This window comes from Trifolium pratense, linkage group LG7 (genome assembly GCF_020283565.1).
Source record: "Trifolium pratense cultivar HEN17-A07 linkage group LG7, ARS_RC_1.1, whole genome shotgun sequence".
NCBI lineage: Eukaryota > Viridiplantae > Streptophyta > Magnoliopsida > Fabales > Fabaceae > Trifolium > Trifolium pratense.
This window is the reverse complement of record NC_060065.1, coordinates 25,010,636-25,030,273: the sequence shown is the minus strand read 5'-3', so window position 1 is coordinate 25,030,273 and position 19,638 is coordinate 25,010,636. Positions and strand designations below refer to the sequence as shown.

Genomic DNA, 19,638 nt, shown 5'->3' with positions numbered 1-19,638 from the left:
GGATATTATTTCCGAGTCCTCCCCATAGTGATTAAAAATTCCCGAAGTTAAATACACTATTTTTCACAAAACAAACACATTTTCGACAAAATAGTTTTCAAACTAAAATGACCATAACTAATTCAACTCTTGTCCACTCGAGACGAACCATACGCCAAACTCTTCGTCTCGAAAAGACGGATCAAATGGTTAAGTTTTGAGGGAACTGAAACAATTTTAAATGGACGAAAATGCCCCTGCACAGTTCGTCCAGAATTGAGAAATCAAGGCATTCTCCCACAAATTTTCATTTTCAAAGCATACCATTGCTCTCTATGGTTTTAAACTTCAAAGGACACTTTCATACACTACCAAAACACTTGAAAACAACCTAAAAATTTTACGAAAATATCTCGACAAAATAATCGAGTTTTTCTTGCGTCGCAAGTTTCAAGTTTTTCTTTCCAAATACAATCCTATAATCAAACTTTGACCCACCTATGATCATTTCATCAAAGCATGCTCATTTTTCACAAAATTGTGGACTTAGAAAAATTTCACAATTTTTCCCCCCCCACACAAGCTCTAGGTTCTGCCCTTGAAAAACAAAGTGGCCCTTCCGCTCAAAATTTTTCGCTTCCGAGGGCATGGTAATATCCCATAATACCCCTGAGTTACTAATCCAAGCCCCAAAAAATTTTCCGGGCAAAGCCTCAAATTTCGAAAATTCAATTTTAGGTTCTTTAACACACATACAACACTAAAACCATTTTTTTCCCAAAATTTTTTTGCATGGTAATTCGCCCTAGGCCACCATTGTGCCTCCCTCAAAGCCCTGACAAATTTTGAAACCTCTCCCACACTTTTCCGAAATTTCTCATGACCAAAAGTTTTGAAAATAAGGACCACACTCAAAATTTTCCAATGCAAAGTCCTAGCTAGCATCTATTAGTTCACATGGCCATGGAATTGATCAACCAAACCACTTTGAGCATCAAAACAAAAGTTTCTAAAAATATGTTCATAAAATCCTCAAGAACACACTCAAAATTATTTTTCCTTGTTTCACAAAAACAAAACCATTTCCTAACATCCATTTCCCTACAAAGCTCATAAACAACTTCAAAAATAAAAGCACAACACAATTTTCCAAAGTTATGAGCATTTCAAATAAGTTTTTCAAACCCTAACAAAAGATTTTATGAAAATCTTAATCACCATGGAAATCACAACATGCCAAGCTTAAACAAGCTTAAATACTACTCCTAAACACTTCCCTAGAACCACAAACAACCAAAACTAATTTCTAGAAAAATAATTCTCAAGAACATAACCCAAAAATTCCTAGAATCATGAGTTTCTACCAAGCAAAAACAAGGAGAAGGTTAGTTACCTTAAGTGAAGTGATTCCCTTAGCAAGTCTAGGTTCCAAAGAGCTTGAAAAGGAAGGATTTGATGATGAAATGAAAATTTTGTGATGAATAGAAATGAGGAGTGGCTTTCACGGTTTGGAGAGGAAGAGAAAGGATGAAAAAATCTGATTTTTCTAAGTCTCCAAAGTGCCTAAACCTCCTTACTAACAAATGGTCTTGGTAACTCTTGGCCATTGGATCAAAAGCACTTTCTCTAGATCAAATCCTAGCCATCCATTTTACTTTAACAAATATCTAGATATTTTCTCTCACGCCCCACAGCTCTCGCGCGCCGCGACGAGCAAAACTCGTAAAAGCAGAAAACTTACGGAACGGAAGTCCGTCTCAAAATAATTCCAAAACTTATCGCCGAATCTTTTTCCGCGACTGTAATTTTCTTCCACACTCTCGAAAATTATTCTCAGGACATATCCTAACTCGCGCAGATATATAAATCTTCTATCTAAAATTTTACTGAATTCCGAAACCGTAAAATTTTACGACAGCGGGTAAACTATTGCCCGTTTTCTCAAAAACTAGCATAACGCGAAAAATGAAATTCTAAAGACACAGGATCATCCTCATTCCTATAAGAAGACTAGGAAAACAAACCCCGTGTCATTCTGACACTCGAACACAAAACAGGCACGATCTCAGCAAAATATATCGTAATAACGACGATACTCGAACTAATAACTCTCGAACTCTAATCAACCTATCTATAACTAATGGTCTTCCATAAGACAAATCCAAATAGAATTCCTTAGCCCAACAACAAACCTCGGAAATGAAATATACGCGAAAAACTAAGCAACAAAGGTCCCGGGTGCATAAACCCCTAAAGTCAACTAAAAGTCACAAAAGTCCACCTGTGAACAGTACCATGCGCCTATGCTCAGCCCCCATGGTCAGGTTTTGGCCTAAAATGGGCCTCTGCTGTGCCTGGCTCGAGTGCTAGGAAGTGTGGGAAAATTTCTGCGAATCCGCCTCTTACGGAAACGATCATAACTTGAGTTATGGTTGTCCAATTGAGACGCACCAATATTCGTTGGAAAGCTAACGAAGAGATCTACAACTTTCATGTTGACCATAAAAACCAAATCAAAACGTAAAGGGGTCAAAAAGGTACGAGTTTGTTCAGACTTCAACAAAACAACCAAAACCTTGTTTTTTTTCATTTCCAAACTCAACATCCTTTCCACACTTAATTTACTCCATAAACTCATATAAATTAAAAGTGAAATTTAGGGGTCTTACATTAAGCTTCCATCCCAACTTTAATAAACATGCTTTATTCATGGCATCTAGCCTTCTCAGACCCAAACCTCCCATATCCTTCGGCATAGTCACAACGCTCCACCGCACAGCATGGTATCTACGCACATTTTCCGTATCACCCCATATAAAATTCCTTTGAATTTTTTGAATTTCATCTAAATAGGATTGCGGAATTCTGCTTGTCATCATGGGATAGGTAGGGACTGCCTCTAGAACACTTTTTGCCAAAGTTACTCTCCCGGCGAATGAAAGTTGTCTCGCTTTCCACTTCACAAGTTTGTTGCTAACTTGATCAATCAAGTACTGATAATCTGCCTTCTTAGGCGCCCTTCCAATCAAGGGAACACCAAGATATTTGTCGAGGTCATAAGCTTCTCTAAAACCCGACAGATGCAACAATTTGTCCCGCATACCACTATTTACATTCTTAGAGAATAATATACTAGTTTTTTCTTGGCTTACCTCTTGTCCAGACATAAGACAAAACTTGTTAAGAATATTCATCACACATCTCATCTGCTTTTCACTTGCTTCACCAAACAAAAGTAAGTCATCCGCAAACATTAAATGTGATACCATAGGTCCCGAACGACCAGCTTTAATACCACGCCACTCTCCAACATCAACAGAATGCATAATGAGATGTGACAACTTATCCATACACAAAACAAATAAATAGGGAGATATAGGATCACCTTGTCGGATCCCATGTTGAGGCCTAAAAAAATCCGACCGAGCCCCATTCCACTTAACATTCGTCTCAACACTCGTTATTGCATGCATAACAACATTCACCATTTTGTCAGGAAGCTTAATTTCATTAAGAACTCGCCATATGAAGTTCCAACTAAGCTTATCATAAGCCTTAGAAAGATCCACTTTAATAGCAAACACACCCTTATTACCTCTCATCCGATTCATAGTATGAATCATTTCTTTCGCAACAACTATATTTTCATGGATGTTTCTTCCTGGTACAAATCCGGTTTGGTACGGAGATATAAGCAAAGGAATACAAGTTTTTAGCCTCTCCACCAGAACCTTACTGACTATTTTGTAGTTAGTGTTACACAGCGAAATAGGACGAAACTGTGTAACAACTTCAGGATGCGGTACTTTTGGAATAAGACAGATATCAGTTTTGTTAACCATTCCAATTTCGCTAGGAAAATCCCACACCCTGCGAACAAAGTTGCACATAGTGTCTCCAACTATATTCCAGGACTTTTGATAGAAACCAGCTGGAAAACCATCAGGACCAGGGGCCTTCCAGGGACTCATCTCAAAGAGAGCATTCTTGACTTCATCATTAGTAATAGGTGCTGCCAGCGCATCGATCTCATTCTCGTCCAAACATGGATACGTAATGGTAGTTTGAATCCAATCCATGTTATTATGATTGGCCAAAAACAAGTGTTGATAGAACTCATTCACCATTCTTTGAAGTTGGGCCACTTCCTCTATCCACTGCCCATCAGCATTCTTCAACATCAAAATATTATTTCGTCTTCTTCTATTAATGGTTTTAAGATGGTAATACCGCGTGTTACGATCTCCATCTGCTAACCACTTTGCACGCGATCTTTGAAACCACATTAACTCCTCTTTTCTCAAGATGTCCCTTAACTCACTTTGCAATTTATATTCCAATCGCCACCTTCCCCTGCTGTTTGTAGCTGATTGTATACTTCTTTGAATGCCTTCTATACGAGCCATAATCTCCTTTTTTTTACGCAGCACTTGCTCAAAAGTTTGGAATTTCCACCTCTTCAAATCGTTTTGGACATTTGATAAATTTTGCACAACTGATTTATCTTGCTTCCAGCTGCTAGCTAACATATCATTATAAGTATTATCCATTAGCCACGCACTTTCAAAGCGGGACTGACGAGAAGCCACTGGATGGGGAACATTCTTAGGCGTGATCAAGATAGGATGATGGTCAGAGAAATCTAGTCGAGCAAGCACCCTAACCACTCCATCCGGAAACACCAACCTCCACTTCTCATTACATAAGGCTCTATCAAGCCTTTCAAAAATATGTTGACCTCCATGGAATAGGGGACCTCTCCAAGTATATTTGTACCCCATGGCACCCATATCTAACAAGTTACAATTGTTGATTCTCTCTTGAAACTTGTTACATTTTCTCACACTAACCTTAGCTCCTCTCTTCTTCTCATCTATGCTGGCTATATCATTAAAGTCTCCTGCCAATAACCACCCCTCATTCATGCTATTTGCCATCACAGCTAATTCTTCCCACATTACTTTCCTATTTTCTTCATTGGGACTTGCATATATGGGAGTAAAAAACCAAAATTCACCATTATAAAATTGAACTTTCAGGTGCATATATTGAAACTTTTTTCTACAAATACTAACATGAATATTAGCTTCTTGCCAAGCCACAATAATACCACCTGAGTAACCTCGAACCTACGTTGCATCAAAACCATCATATCCTAGCATTTGAAAAGACCGTTTCAATTTACTAGGGTCACACCGAGTCTCGAGAATGACAAGCATAACAGGCTTATACATATTCACATATTGTTTACAGAACCTATAAAAGGATGTGTTGGCTGCCCCTCTACAATTCCACACAAAAATGTTGCTACTTGTACTCATCATTTTTAAAAAACAATGAATAAAGAACTGAACACGATGCGCTACAAAAATGTACGCAACATTCACATATTATTATCAATATGGAAAATGTAAAGGTTTTGCCATTCGGAAACGCGATGTTAGGCGTAGAGGGCCCAAAGGTAGTGAAATCATAGTAATGAACGAGTTCGTATGCAACAATCATGGCTCAAGAAACAAGAAGCACTTGATTAGGGTGGATAGGAAAAGAGAACACCGTCGGCTGGCTCGTACTTAATGCGGAGCTAGGCTCCGTGTGCTCTACAAAAAAAATAAAGGCAAATATTTAGTGTCATTATTTGAAGAGACTCATAACCATGAATTAACTCCACCTAAGTATGTGCATTTACACCTTGTTTATCGTAACATTTCTGAATCAGATAGAGCTCAAGTTGATGGTCTTCAGTCACATGGGATCAGAACTTGTTATATAATGGGATGCATGGTTGCTCAAAAGGGTGGAAATACTGGTGTTGGTTTTACAAAGAAAGATTTGTACAATTATTTCGACAAAAAAAATGTGTGGTGCTGTTAAAGATGGTGATGTTTCTGTTGCTTTAAATTATCTTAATGTGAAATCATCTACTGATCCCATGCTATATTGAGATTTTATGAGACAATTTTGGCAAAAAAAATTTATGGGGTTCAGTGTTTTGTTGTTCCAAGATTGGAACTTTATTTGATGTTTCATTAATTTTTATGGGGTTCAATGTTTTGTGATTGGAACTTTATTTGATGTTTCATTAATTTTTCCGGGGTTCAATGTTTTGTTCCAGGATTAGAACTTTATTTGATGTTTCATTAATTTTTTGTTCCAAGATCGGAACTTTATTTGATGTTTCATTAATTTTTCCGGGGTTCAATGTTCTGTTCCAAGATTGGAACTTTAGTTTTATGTTTTAAGGGTTTTGTCCCAAATCCAACAAAAAAAATATATGTTTAAGATCATTTATAACTTATGTTACCTAAAAAAAGATATTTATCATAGTTTTTAACAATATTTTTTTTACTATAAAATGTAGTCTATATTTGTATCCATCGTATTTCCGATGCGATCGCACTAGTAAGATTTTCTAAAATTTTGCTTTTAGTCCCTATAGTTTTTAAAAAAATTTCTTTTAGTTCCGAAAGATTTTTTTCGCAATTTTTAGTTCGTGAAGTATTTCTTGTCATGATTTTTGGTCACTACTTTTCATTCAACTCGTGCATATCATTCAAAATTTTAAATTATTTTCTTCGGTCATGTTTAATACATTATATAAATCTCTCTTGCAAAAGTTTAATTTTTTTTAATAAGAGGTGAATTAAATATGAATTTTTTAGTTTTTTGCACATAAAAATTCCTAAATAATTCATTTTATGTTAAAAAATTCTAAATTTTTATCGGAGATATTCTTATAATATTATATATAAACATGAATACGAAAAATCCTTCAAAAATGTGAAAGTAAACAAGAGTTTGATTAAAAGTACAGACCAAAAGTTGTGATAGAAAATTTTTCAAAGACCAAAAAGTGCGGAAAAAATCTTTCGGGACTAAAAGCAAAATTCCGGAACACTATAGGGACCGAAAACATATTTAATTCGAACAAAACATATTCTGGAAACAGAACATACTATACGCATATAAATAGCAACAAAACATATTAATACGAACAAACTTAAATAAGAAAAGAAACATAAACAATATCACTGCCAAGTTTACCACTAGCCACTAATAATAATATAATAAGTTAAATACTATCAAACTTACTATATTACCCTAAATATTCCTAATAAATTTTTTAATTTTCTATTAATAATATACACGAGGCCATTATTTGTCAATAAAATCTAAAAAATTGAATAAATAAGTTTACAAAAAAAAACACAATAATTTCTATTATATTTTAACAATATTATTGGGCTATAATACTACCTGTCATCCGGCCCATATTTCACTATCTCTATATATATATATATCATGTATTAAAAATCACTTTGCGTAAAAAAAAAGTATTAAAAATCACCCAAAAATTCGACCGTTGCTTCAAATATAGGGTTTTTTCATTCTCATTCTCTCATTCCTATTCATTCATTCTACAATCACAGAAGAGAACAATACTGTTTGATTCTACCACCAAGAATCAATCATACAAAAAATCAACAACAACAATAAGAGTTTTGCAATGGCTTCAAGAATTGTTCCTCAACAACAACCCAGAGGTGTGTGTTTTCTTCGATCATCATACTAATTTTGATGTTTCATTAATTTTTATGGGGTTCAATGTTTTGTTCCAAGATTGGAACTTTATTTGATGTTTCATTAATTTTTTCGGGGTTCAATGTTTTGTTCCAAGATTGGAACTTTATTTGATGTTTCATTAATTTTTTGTTCCAAGATCAGAACTTTATTTGATGTTTCATTAATTTTTCTGGGGTTCAATGTTTTGTTCCAAGATTTGAACTTTAGTTTTATGTTTTAAGGGTTTTGTCCCAATCCAACAAAAAGGTCTTGATCTTTTTCTGGATTTCGTGTTTGGATATGAGATTTTGGGTTTAATTATTTTGCAATGGGGGGAGAGAAACCGGTGAAAGAGAACGGTGCAGCAGGTTAAGGAAGGAACCGAAGAACACTTCTTGATATTGGAAATGTTGTCACTCTAAAATGTGTTGAAGTCAAGACAAATCGCCTTGTCACAAGGTTCTTTCCCTATCTCTCTCACATTCTCTATGATTTTGTGATTTTCTCTCTGATTTTGAGATTCCCTCTCTGATTGCCTATTGATTTTGATGATTCTTTTAGGAGTATTTGTGCACAACTACTTGCCAATGCTCAAGTAGCAACATTTAATGAGAATAACAAGGTTCTCTTATATTATTTGTTGAATCTCTTTCTTTGATTAATTTATTTAATTTAGTTTATGTTATCCATTGTGATAGATTATTAATGATTATTGTTTTCTGATTTTTGTATTGTTTTGAAATTGTAGAAACAAGCTTGTGCCAATGTGGCCCCTAAACCTGTTCCTACTGCTGATGATGGAGTGAGAACATGAGCCTACCTTCACTTTGTGGGAATAGTAACAAATGAAAGAGTGAGTGTGTATTTAGGCGCGACAATTTTATGCTATGGGGTTCAACGCACAATTTTTATAAGAAAGTCGCTGCAAATTTAACAAATTTTAGGGTCGATAAGTGCACACGATACTTTTTTCATAATGTCCCCCTACCCTTCAAAAAATACCAAAATGTGCCTCTCCCATGAAAAAACACCAAAAATCTCTCTATGGGTCCCACCATCGGCATCTGCACATGTGGGGGTATGGCTCCCAAGCCAAAGTTGCCATTGAGTGGGCAATGGCGCCCATGGCAAGGCAGCAATCCTTTTTTTTTTTTTAATTGAAATTGACAGCAGCTTTAAATTGTTGCCTTAAAAAATGTTATCTTTGCTATGTATTACAATTTTTTTTTCCGTTTTTAATTACAATGGCCATTGATTATGCCTTAAAATTAGGACTTCTTAAATTCAAAGCGATCCAAATTAAAGTCACAAATCGATTCGAATTAAAACCGCAAATCGATAAAAACTCAACCGTTAAGAATCAAATAGTTTTAGATGCCATTTTAGGATTTTTGGTTGATTTTAATAACAATAGTGACCAATAATTAACTATTGTTATTAAAAACAAAAAAAAATAATGACGACATTAGACTCTAGTGGTTAATGAGCTTTCGCTTAGATGAATCATTCGTGAGAACCCGAGTTCGATTATACTTGAAACATTTTTTAAAAATCAACAAAAAATCAGAAACTAACAATTTGCCATTAAAAAAAAGGTCATTGATGCAAAAAAAGATAATGTTAGGGCTTGTTTGAATTCACTTATTTTTTAGCTTAGGCAAAATAATTTATGCAAATAAATAAGCTTTTATGTCTTATTATAAGATTTTCAAGGTAGTTTATGATAAAAATAGCTTATAATGATACAATTTTTGTCGATGAAAACTTATAAATTAACACAAAAAATTATTTATTTATATAAGTTATTTTTATAAGCTCAAAAATATGCCGAATCCAAACAGACCCTTAGGGTGCGTTTGATCCGCAAAAGATGGTTACAGGATAGAACAGTACTGGACAAGTGACTGAGTTACAGCACAACTTTTTGTGTTGCACTGTGTTTGATGATCGATGCACATGACAAACAATTTTATACTGTACCTTGTTTGATATGTTAATGTACTAGACAAAATAATAAAATGTACCATAATACCCTTTGTGATGTACAATGTTTGATATTGAATTGTATATAGACACGGAACAAAATTTTAAATATATAAAAATATTATATTTGTTATTTCAGTAAAAGTAACAATTTTTTTTACGGATAAAAATAACAATTATTGAAACAATTAAAATTATAGAATTATGTGGACACCTTTTAAATAAATAATATTATTATTTTAACTGTAAAAAAAATATTATTTTTCTCTTTTGCTTAAAAAATATTACTATTATTTTAACAGTAAAAAAAACAAGAAATTCCCAAATTCTCTCTCCGCCTCCCTGGTTCTTCTCTCCGCCGCCCTAGTTCTTCTCCACATCACGCGGCTCCTTCTACTCTCATCCCACATAGCTATCACTTCATGGTTTCACTCTATTCCCCAATACCCACCACAAAGTTTCTCTATTTTCATGCCGTGAAGAACTTTGAATAAAGCCTACAAGAAGGAAAGCAGTTGACGACGATGGCGACGACATCAAACATCAGAGATGCTACTTGAAAGAGATGAGGGAAGAGGGATGCAGTAGCAGAGTTGTAGCAAAAGGAGGAAGAAGAGACGATAAATAAATCAGAAGCAAAGGATAAAAGAGTATTTTTTAATTGTTGTCCACCGGACAAAAAGTTGTCCACCACTTTAGTGGGTTACAAAAAATCACTTAGTTGTCCTGTCCATCAACATTTATTTTGTGCTGTCCTTCCTTCTTTTTTTAGATCAAACACTGGACAATTATTTTTGTCCTGTCATGTCACTTGTTTTTTAGCAAATCAAACGCACCCTTAGTACAACACAATTTTACGACAACAAATTTAACAATTAATCCTTTTACAAATGCAAAAATTTTGTTAAGTTAATTCTTAAAACTTCTTCGTAAATATGTATTAATACGATTAAATATACATATAAAATATATTTGCATATAGAAAATATATTTTTATATTTAGTTAAAAAAAACAAATATTTTTATATATTATCATTATTATTTGATGAAAAAATTATTAAAGAAATAATGTATGACTATAGAGGCACGTTCTATCGTAGGATAAATGTAAAACAATCCAACGGTTAAAAAAGCACACAATAGTTCGACCGTTGAGGAGAGAAACGTTGTCTCATTCTCTCATTCATATTCATTCATTCATTCATTCTACAATCACAAAGAGAGTGTGAGGGTGAGAACAACACTGTTTGATTCTACCCTCAAGAATCATACAAAAAATCATCATCAACAACAACAACAACAAGAGATTCTCAATGGCTTCAAGAATTGTTTCTCAACAACAACCCAAAGGTGTGTGTTTTCTTCGATCATCGTACTGATTTTTAATTGTTTTTTTGATTGTTTTTTATGATTATTGATTCTTTCTGGGGTTCAATTTTTTTGTTCAAAGATTGGAACTTTGAGGGTTTGGTAATGTAGCGATAAGAAAAAAAATTCTGGGTTGGTTTTATGGTTTTATACAAAAAATCAACAACAACAACAAGAGATTCTCAATGGCTTCAAGAATTGTTCCTCAACAACAACCTAGAGGTGTGTGTTTTCTTCAATCATCGTACTAATATGTTTCATTAATTTTTCTAGTTTAATTCTTTTCTGGGGTTCAGTAATTTGTTCAAAGATTAGAACTTTGGGGATTTGTAAAAGGAATTGAAAGGAAAAAGTTTCTGGGTTGGTTTCTTTTTCACGTGTTTTCTTCAATCATCCTACTAAATTTGATGTTTCATTAATTTTTCTGGTTTAATTCTTTTCTGGGGTTCAATAATTTGTTCCAAGATTGGAACTTTGGGGGTTTGGAAAGGGGTTTCTTTTTCGTTTATTTTGCAAAATTGAATGAAAGGTCTTGCAAAGATGGGTTTTTGCAAGAAGCCCAGATGATAAATCATGTAAATCTGGGATTTTGCAAAATTTTGTTACAAATTAAGGATCTTGTTCTTTTATGGATTTTGTGTTTGGACCTAAATCTATAACCTTTTTTTTAATGGGGTTTTGTTTATTTTGCAATGGTATAGGTGATGCTGTAGTGGGGGGAGGGAAACCGGTGAAGAAGAACGGTGCAGCAGGTGAAGGAAGGAACCGAAGAGCACTTCTTGATATTGGAAATGTGGTCACTCTAAAAGGTGTTGAAGTCAAGCCAAATCGCCCTGTCACAAGGTTCTCTTATATTATTTGTTCAATCTTTCTTTGATTAATTTAGTGTAATTATGATGGTTGTTTTCTGATTTTTTGTATTGTTTTGAAATTGTAGAAACAGGCTTGTGCCAATGTTCCTACTGCTGCTGTTGATGGAGTTGCAGCAGTGGCTAAAAGAGTGGCCCCTAAACCTGCTGTTCAGAAGAAAGTCACTGCAAAACCAGAGCCTGTTCAGAAGGAAGTCATTGAAATCTCAGATGAAAAGGACAGTGAAGACAAGGCTGTGCACAAGAAAAAGGAAGCAGATCTTAATTCTAAGAAGAAACCATCACACACTCTTACTTCTGTTCTCACAGCCAGAAGCAAGGTTTGTTCTTTTGTTATGAATTAATTTAACAAAGAAACATGTTATGATTGATTAGAGATTAGACTCTTCACATATGTGATCTTTACATGTTTTTTTTCTTTCTTCATGTTCTTTTTGGCTGCATGTGGTTTGACTAACAAACCAAAGGAAATTGTTGACATTGATGCTGGTGATGCTAACAATGAACTTGCTGCTGTTGAATATCTTGAAGATATTTACAAGTTCTATAAGATAGTTGAGGTAACAATAAAACACTACATGACTTATATGATTTATATTTATTTTTGAATTTTGATTCTTTATGATTTTGTTCTGTGTCTGATTTCAATTTTGCTGTTGTGTGCATGTGTTGAACTATGAAGAATGAGAACCGTCCACATGATTACATGGATTCACAGCCTGAGATAAATGAGAAGATGAGGGCAATACTCATTGATTGGCTAGTAGATGTTCACACCAAATTTGAACTTTCACCTGAAGCGCTTTATCTCACAATCAACATAGTTGATAGATTCCTAGCTGTCAAACTTGTGCCAAGAAGGGAACTTCAATTGGTTGGCATCAGTGCTATGCTGATGGCATCAAAGTATGAAGAAATCTGGCCACCTGTGGTTAATGACTTTGTAACCCTCTCAGATTATGCTTACACTCATGAACAAATTCTTAACATGGAGAAAACCATCCTAGGCAAACTTGAATGGACATTAACTGTGCCTACACCTTTCTTGTTCCTTGTCCATTTCATCAAAGCGGCATCAACATCGGTGTCATCTGTGTCTGGTGTTCCTTCTGATCAAGAACAAGAACAACCTTTGGAGAACATGGCTCATTTTCTATCTGAATTGGGGATGATGCACTATGCTACCTTAAAAGCATTCTCCATCAATGGTTGCTGCTGCAGCAGTTTTTGCAGCAAGATGCACTTTGAACAAGAGTCCTGTTTGGAATGAGACACTGAAGATGCACACTGGTTACTCAGAAGAACAGTTAATGGATTGTGCTAAGTTGTTGACTGGTTTTCACTCTAGTATTGGGAATGGAAAGTTGAAGGTTGTGAGGGTGAGAACAACACTGTTTGATTCTACCCTCAAGAATCAATCATACCAAATATCAACAACAACAACAACAAGAGATTCTCAATGGCTTCAAGAATTGTTCCTCAACAACAACCTAGCGGTGAGTGTTTTCTTCAATCATCGTACTAAATTTGATGTTTCATTAATTTTTCTAGTTTAATTCTTTTTTGGGGTTCAATAATTTGTTCAAAGATTAGAACTTTGGGGATTTGTAAAAGGAATTGAAAGGAAAAAGTTTCTGGGTTGGTTTCTTTTTCACGTGTTTTGTTCAATCATCGTACTAATTTTGATGTTTCATTAATTTTTCTGGTTTAATTCTTTTCTGGGGTTCAATAATTTGTTCCAAGATTGGAACTTTCGGGGTTTGGAAAGGGGATTGAAAGGAAAAAAAATTGTGGGTTGGTTTTTTTTCATGAATTTTGTTAATCTGAATGAAAGATCTTGCAAATCTTTCTTATATTATTTGTTCAATCTTTCTTTGATTAATTATGATTGTTGTTTTCTGATTTTTTGTAATGTTTTGAAATTGTAGAAAAAAGCTTGTGCCAATATTCCTACTGCTGCTGTTGATGGAGTTGCAGCAGTGGCTAAAAAGAATGGCCCCTAAACCTGCTGTTCAGAAGAAAGTCACTGCAAAACCAAACCCTGTTGAAGTCATTGAAATCTCAGATGAAAAGGACAGTGAAGATAAGACTGTGCCCAAGAAAAAGGAAGCAGATGTTAATTCCAAGAAAAAACCATCATGCACTCTTATTTCTGTTCTGACAGCCAGAAGCAAGCAAGATTGGTTTTTTTGTTATGAACCATGTATTAGAACCCCTATTTCACCTATGTTAAGTTTTTTCTTTTTTTTCACCAACACTTATCATTACAGGTACTGATTCAACGAAGTACAACTTGTTCAAGGCATAGATGCAGTAGAAGCTGAAATCAAGAGGATGGTAAGAGTTTAGTTGTATACATATGACTTTGACATAAAGATGTGTTATGTTATGGATCATGCATTTTAATTCATTTTTGCTATGCATATGATTCTTTATGAATAATGAATTTGCATGTTCTTTTTAGTAGTTTTTGTTATGAGTATGTATGCACTATTAGGAATTTGAGTATTAGGAGAGCTTTAGAATTTATGATTCCGCTGTATATCTATCTTTTTCAAGAAGAGGAGTTGAATATATATGATTCTGGTGTACATCTCTTAGCTTGGCTATTATGTGAATTTTATGATACGTCATTCACAATTATTGGCTCTGGATAAGTCTAAATTCGTCGTAGATTATGTCATTGAATTATTCTGTACGTTTTTTCTAGGCTTTGATCTGACTTTATGTGTTGAAACAATTAAGTTCGTTATAGTTTATTCTTCCCAATTTACAGAAAGAGGTAAATATATGAATTTTTGACTATGCCGGGTATTATAATCAGTTGGGGGTTTACTTCCCTTAATACTATATTTTTCTTACCGATTCTTGTCCTGCATTTGTTTTATTAAGTTTGTATCATTCTTGAGAATCTGTGTATGTTTTAGTTTTGTGCAGTGGCCTAAATTGTGTCATTTCATATTGACGGAAAATCGTTGCAATGATCCATCGGGTGCGTCGAGTAATTCCCACTGTTAAATTGCTTAAATTTGGTCATTTATAGTAAGACTAAATTGTGCCATTTCAGTCTTTGTTTGATACTTGGCTTGGCATCTAATTTTGCATTTCCTTTGAGTGTTTTGTGTGGTTGTTGGATGGCTTATGAATGCTTCGTGTGCTTTGGAGCCAGTGGCAGACTGAGGTTAACTACTTTCCATTTAATTCAGCTTTGGGATCTGTCATGTTTTTACTTGTTGTGTCCTGCTAGTCTTGGTGATTTTGTGTTTGTGCATGAGGAACATTAGAGCTGAAGCATATAAGATTCTAAAGTATATCTTTTCTCCCTCCCCTTGAATGAGGAATTCTACACTGAATTTTACTTAAGCTGCTTTGGTGCTTTATTTGATCCGTCTGTGGTATAGGTGGGGGGACTAAATTTTGTACCGTTTCACATAGAGGACCAGAATCTCCAATTGGCTGTGACTTGTGACATATGTTCGCATTATTGTTATGCTTTCATTTGGTGATCTCCAATTGGTTGTGACTTGTACTGTGTGGTAGTTCTTCATAGCATGGCTCCTCGAGATTTGATTATTCTATCTCTATTTTATTCTATCTTTCTCATGATTGTATATTATATCTCATTGGTGGTTTTAGTTGCTTTTTTGTTTCTGATGTTTTCTGTTCTTGATTTCTTAAACCTAATAAGCTGCCTTCCATCTTGCTGGTTTCAATCTCAGAGTTTATTGTACCTTGAATAAGCCTCAACGATTTTTTGCAATGTTATAGGTGATGCTGTAGTGGGGGGAAGGAAATCGGTGAAAGAGAACGATGCAGCAGGTTAAGGAAGGAACCGAAGATCACTTCTTGATATTGGAAATGTGGTCACTCTAAAAGGTGTTGAAGTCAAGCCAAATCGCAGTTAATGAGAATAACAAGGTTCTCTTATATTATTTGTTGAATCTCTTTTTTCAATTGATTTAATTTAGTTTATGTTATTCATTGGTAGGTTAGTGATGATGACCTCCTATTTGATTTTGATGATTCTTTTAGTTGTGTTTGTCACAACTACTTGCCAATGCTCAAGCAGCAGCAGTTAATGAGAATAACAAGGTTCTCTTATATTATTTGTTGAATCTCTTTCTTTTAATTGATTTAATTTAGTTTATGTTATTCATTGGTAGGTTAGTGATGATGATTGTTTTCTGATTTTTGTATTGTTTTGAGTAAGCTTTACACGGGTTTGGTATACCACAAAAGTTTCCTACTTTTTCAAACACTGAACCTTTTTTTTTGAAGCAAAACACTGAACCTTTTTAATCACCGTCTTAAGTGTCTTATGTGGACGAATCAACCTTACACGTGAACCATAATGTTCAGTTGGCTGTGTTACATATTTTTTCTAAGCTTTAATTTGGTGATCTGTACTCATATTTGAATTCTTCACATTTCATTATAGTTGTTTCAGCATCCACACTTGATTCCTTTGTGAAAGCTTATGGTGAGGTTATCATATTCTTCCAGTGCTGAATTTTTTGTGAGTTTGTGTAACGTTTTACTCCGTGGTTTAACATACTAAATTCTGGAGTCACTCTTCCCTTCCCAAGGTAAGGATTTTCGACAACTTGGTTAGGTGGTGTTTGTTACGATGACCTGTTTCATTGGCCCACAAACTCCTCTGGTATTGAAGTAGGCTTAAATTATGACGTTTCATATTGAGCACAGCATGATATTAAATTGATAGTGAGGATATGATGTTGATCTATAGTTCATGATATTAAATTGATAGTGAGGATATGATGTTGATCTATGGTTTTGATTTAAGTCTTGATATGCTTTTCTCAGAATCAAACTTCTCTTGACTCTTCTTAGGTGATGCAGAAGAGGATATGGTTTTATTTTAAGTCTTGATATGCTTTTCTAAGAATCAAACTTCGCTTGACTCTTCTTTTACCCATCAAGATTTTGTTTTGTATAATTTTTTGATATAATTCTTTGTTTGGTAATCCAGAGACGCGTTTATCCGTTTTGCAGCGGGCTAAGAGATTTTGATGTCTAGAATACGTTCATAAAATGGACAACAGCACAGAGCCAGTAGTTTTCATTTGGTGATCTCTAGTAAATTCTTTTTGTTTCAATCTTTATCGATTCAGAGAGCATAAATTTCATGATTTGTTATTTATTCTTAGGTGTTGCTAGAGAGGATATGATTTTGATTTACGTCTGGATATGCTCTCAGAATTCACACAATCAAACTTCTCTCGACTCTTCTTTTACTCATCAAGATTTTGTTTTGTAATATTTTTTGATATAATTCTTTGTTTGATAATCGAGAGATGTGTTTCTCTGTTTTGCAGTGGGCAATGAAGTTTCGATGGAATGCGTTGATAAAATGGACAAAGAACATGGAGCTTAAAGTTTTAATTTGGTGATCTCTAGTAAATTCATTTTGTTTCCATATAGTTTTTTTGATATATCTTGTCAAACTATTGAAAATAAAAGAATATCAAAATATCCGTTTATACATTGCTGCAGGTAGCTGATTTCTGGATATTTGGAACAATTTGATATTATAATAAAAACGATGATAGCTACAGATGCATAATCAAATTTCTTTGACCATTCGTTCTTTCTGATTTTTATTTTTGTGAACTTGTTTTTCTGCAGCATGGTTTATCAAAATAAAAAAAATGTTGATCTTTCATCAAGGCATGGAGACCTCAAGTTTTGATTTGTTTCTCTCTTTTTTAATTATTTTAGTTTTCAATAACTTCATCGCTTTTGAATGCATATTTTCTTGATATTTTATTTCCTTCGATGTTGCAGGGAGGTAATTTGTGAACACTGATTCCTTCTGTTACTGGTTCTATCTTTCTGTTGTTTGATCTTCATGTTTTGTATTCTTATTTTTTTCTGGTCTTTGGATTTTGTTCTGGCTTAGACCGCCATACATGTGAATTGAAATATGACACGCTGTTTTCTGCAATGTAGTTTGTTTTGAAACAATAACATTCTAAGTAGCATCAAGCCTCAGGTTTATTTTGCTACCATGTACTTGGGTTGTGAACTATTTTTATTTTCATTTCTATTCTTATTGTCTAGTCGATTTACTTCTTTGTTCTATGTTTGACTTTTTTTATCTGATTTCTGACAGTGCAAAAGTTTAGACGATTCTATGTTTGTCTGATGATTTGGTCGTTGGAAAAGGTTTTATATTATCTTCTTTTATTGGTTTGAGTGGTTTCAATTGTTATTAATGATTTAGATGATGATTGATACAGATGATACTCCTAAAAAGATATCCTTTTGGTTACAGTGTTCCGGGACTCCTCTGTGTTTGGAGGAAGCCAAAAATTGTGTGTGTTAAATTTAAAGAATGTTAGACTCATGGAAGTATTGATCTGAAAACTGTATGTTCTCCTCTAGGAGAAGTCTCATATAAATACAATGTAATTACATTTGAATCAGCCCAATAAATCTGTAGCTGTCATATCTACATTTATTATACAATATATACTAATTAATAGTAGTTACTATTGTCAAAATAACAGTTACAAATGCATAGCATTTGAATTTGCCATTAAGACATTCAACCTATTGACATCCCCCCTCAAATTGATGCTGGTAAATTAACTAGCATCAATTTGCTAACCAAAAAATTGTGTCGCTGACGTGTCAATGATTTAGTAAAGATGTCAGCCGTCTGATCTGATGTGGAGACATGTGGTAGATTGATGATTCTGCGATCATAGGCTTCTCGGATAGAGTGACAATCAACCTCGATGTGCTTTGTTCGTTCATGATAAACTGGATTTGCTGCAATTTGTATAGCACTAGTATTGTCAGCATGCAATGAAGTTGGTTGTGCTTGAGAGAATCCAAGTTCTGTTAGAAGACCGCGCAACCATACTATTTCAGAACAAGCAGCAGACATTGCACGATATTCTGCTTCAGTGGATGACTTTGAAACTGAATCTTGTTTCTTACACTTCCAGGAAATAGCAGCATTTCCTAGGAACATACACCAGCCAGTAGTAGACTTCCTTGTGTCTGGACAACCAGCCCAATCAGCATCACTATATGCTTGAAGTTGGAGTGTCGAATCATTAGGAAAAAACAAACCACGTCTTGAAGTGCCAAGGAGGTACTTAATGATACGCTGCACTGCTGAAAAATGTAAATGTCGTGGTGCTTGCATGAACCTACTTACAGTGTGCACAGCGAAAGAAATATCTGGGCGGGTAATTGTTACATAAATGAGACTACCAACCAACTTGCGATAAAGAGTTGGATCATCAAGAAGTTCACCTTCATCTCGACGATATTTAACATTAACTTCCATGGGAGTGTCAACAGTGTTTGAATCTGTGAGTCCAGCAAGTTGCACAAGATCCTTAATATACTTTTGTTGATTTAAAAAAATGCCTTCAGATTGATAATGTACCTCCAAACCCAAGAAGTAAGTAAGGCGACCCAACTCTTTCATGTGAAAAGATGAATGCAACAATTCTCTAATTTTAGAGATGCCCTCTTGATCAGAACCCGTCACCACTATATCGTCCACATAAACCAGAAGCACCACAATGCCTTTAGGAGTCCTTTGTAGGAAAAGTGATGGATCATATTGACTTTGAATGAATGAAAAACCAAGTAGTGTGGATCGGAACTTTTCAAACCATACTCTTGGTGCCTGTTTCAAACCATATAAAGAGCGTTTTAATTTGCAAACAGTATTAGAGGAAGATGTGGGCATACCATTGGGAAGTTTGATGTAAACTTCTTCCTTAAGATCACCGTGTAGGAATGCATTTTTCACATCCATTTGATGTAGTGGCCAAGACTGGGATGCAGCAAGAGCAAGAATAGTACGCACACTAGTCATCTTGGCGACCGGGGC

The 19,638-nt window shown here is 34.6% G+C and overlaps 1 pseudogene; it reads left to right on the top strand.

Annotated features, from left to right (window-relative positions):
* The first annotated feature begins 5,349 nt into the window (after positions 1-5,349).
* Positions 5,350-19,638, top strand: part of LOC123896117 — a 66,832-nt pseudogene continuing 52,543 nt past the window's right edge.